This window comes from Tupaia chinensis, unplaced genomic scaffold (assembly GCF_000334495.1).
Source record: "Tupaia chinensis unplaced genomic scaffold, TupChi_1.0 Scaffold000060_1, whole genome shotgun sequence".
NCBI classification, from domain to species: domain Eukaryota; kingdom Metazoa; phylum Chordata; class Mammalia; order Scandentia; family Tupaiidae; genus Tupaia; species Tupaia belangeri.
Window position 1 is genome coordinate 2,132,933 of NW_006159518.1, and position 2,421 is coordinate 2,135,353.

The following is a 2,421-nucleotide window of genomic DNA, read 5'->3' on the forward strand; positions in this document are numbered from 1 at the left end:
GATCCTGACATAATGGAGAAGAGATTGGGGTGTGGCCATCCTTCCTGTGAGGTGATTTCTCACTTTCCCTCTCTCTCTTCTTCTATCTCTATCTGTCTCTCTCAGGCAGGTACATGTGCCCTATAGCAAAATAAGTAATTGATTTCTCACTTTCCCTCTCTCTCTTCTTCTATCTCTATCTGTCTCTCTCAGGCAGGTACATGTGCCCTATAGCAAAATAAGTAATTAATTAATTAATTAATTAATTATAAATAAATAAATAAATAAATAAAAAGGGACCAGCAGTTGGCACAATGGCTATGGCCCTGGACTCCCATGTAGTCGACTGTGGTTCGAGTCCCAGACCTGGTAGCTTAAACATACACCAGGCGCATGTACGTGTGTGCCCAAGATCCAAAGAGGAGAATGAAGGAGAAGGGATTGCGGCGTGGCCATCCCCTCTGGGGAGGTGATTTCTCACTTTCTGTCTCTCTGTCTCTCTGTCTTTCTGGCGAGTGCACGCGCCCTATAGCAAAAACCTCTAAAAAAAAAAAAAAAAAAAACTGGGAAAAGAGGCCAGCTCACTGGGAATGAAGGTGCAGGTGAAGGGATCAGACAAGATTATGCAGACTGTCAAAACCCATGGAAAGCAAGAGAGACTTCATGTAGTGGGAAAGACATGGCTGGTCTTTGTGCAAGGGCTCACTGGATTCCCTTCCACTCTAGTGAAAATTCAGACTGAGAAACACTCTCATGCCAAAACCCATTAGCAGTTTCCACCCACCAGTACTGCCAATGAATCTGGGTTTAGAAAAACCTGACCAGAGCCACACTGAAAAATGTTAAAAAGACACAGTATACCCCCTGAGTCCACTTCCCGTCTCAGAGACGGGGCAAGCGACGCCCTGGCCAAGACTCCCATGTGCAGCCATCTCTGCCAAGATACTCCACATGAGGAGGATTTAAGGGCCATGGTGCCCTCCATCCTGGGTGGTGTAAACCTCACAGATAAAATTGTATTGGTTGAAGGCCAAAAATATGCCACCCCAAATTAGGACTGTAGGAGACCAAAGTACAACATCCCCAAAAATGTCTCTTTGGCATCAAGATTATTTTTAAAAACTACAGATGCAGGGAAAGTTCTGGAAACAGTAGAAGTTACCCTTTTGTAAGGCAAATTTAAACCTATAGTGGAGATCTCCATTTGTAAGAGTGTCCCCCTCAGTACCAGGAAGAGAAGACCCAGCCTATGTAGCACAGATGATAGAGTCCTTTTCTTTCCTTTTTTGAGAGGTTTTTGCTACATTTTTGCTATAGGGCGTGTGTACTCGCCAGAAAGACAGAGAGAGACAGAAAGACAGAAACCAAGAAATCACCCCCCAGGGGGGATGGCCACGCCGCAATCCCTTCTCCTCCATTCTCCTCTTGGGATCTTGGGCACGCATGCACACATGCCCAGCGTGAGTTTAAGCCACTGGGTCCGGGACTTGAACCACGGTCAACCACATGGGAGTTGGACAACACAGCCATTGTGCCATCTGCTGGTCCCAAATGTGTATGCTTTTCTTTTAGTAATGTATCTTCTGCTGTAGAGCTCTCACCATAAACCTTGTGATGCGTCAAAAACACACACTGCTTTTTCTGTTTTTAAACTCTGTTTTATGATAATGATTTTATGTACTTTTTATGATAATGATTTTATTTACTTATTATTAGTAGTAATTTTCAATTTGGTATAGGGCTCATGCTTCGCCAGAGAGAGACAGAAAGAGAGAGAGAAGGAAAGGGAGAAAGCAAGCTGCTAGGTCCAGGAAACCATTCGTGGTCAGCCATGTGGGAGTCCAGCTGCCTTAACCACATCACCTGCCAGATCCCCAAGAGCAATTAATACTTTGGTCTTGGACCCCGAACCCCATACCTGAACCCAACTTCAACTGCTCATCACTGGAAAGTCCATAGTGCAAAGACAAGTGGTGGAAAGGAAAGGTCCCTTTACTCAGGAAGCCCACAACCTGGGCAAATGGCAGAAGAGTGTCTAAAGACTGTCTCCGAAGTCACAGGTTGTCACATGGTTTTTGTTTTTCTTTTCTTTCTTCTTTCTTTCTTTTTTAGATGTTTGCCATAGAGCACATGCACTCAATGGAGAGAAACAGAAAGAGAGAGAGAAAGTGAGAAATCACCTCCCATCCCCCAGGAGGATGGCCATGCCACAATCCCTTCTCCTCCATTCTCCTCCTGGGATTTGGCACATAAGCACACGTGCCTGGCATGAGTTTTAAGCCGCTGGGTCCAGGACTTGAACCATGATCGGCCATGTGGGAATTCAGCACCGTAACCAGCACACCACCTGCTGGCCTGTTTTTCTTTTCTTTATATTTCTTTTTTTAAGTTTTTTTTTTTTTTTTTTTTTTTTTAGAGGTGTTTTTGCTTTAGGGCGCATTG

The 2,421-nt window shown here is 44.6% G+C and overlaps 1 pseudogene; it reads right to left on the reverse strand.

Moving 5' to 3' along the window:
• The window catches only part of LOC106736290 (60S ribosomal protein L34-like), a 6,937-nt pseudogene that overhangs the window by 1,547 nt on the left and 2,969 nt on the right, over positions 1-2,421 (reverse strand).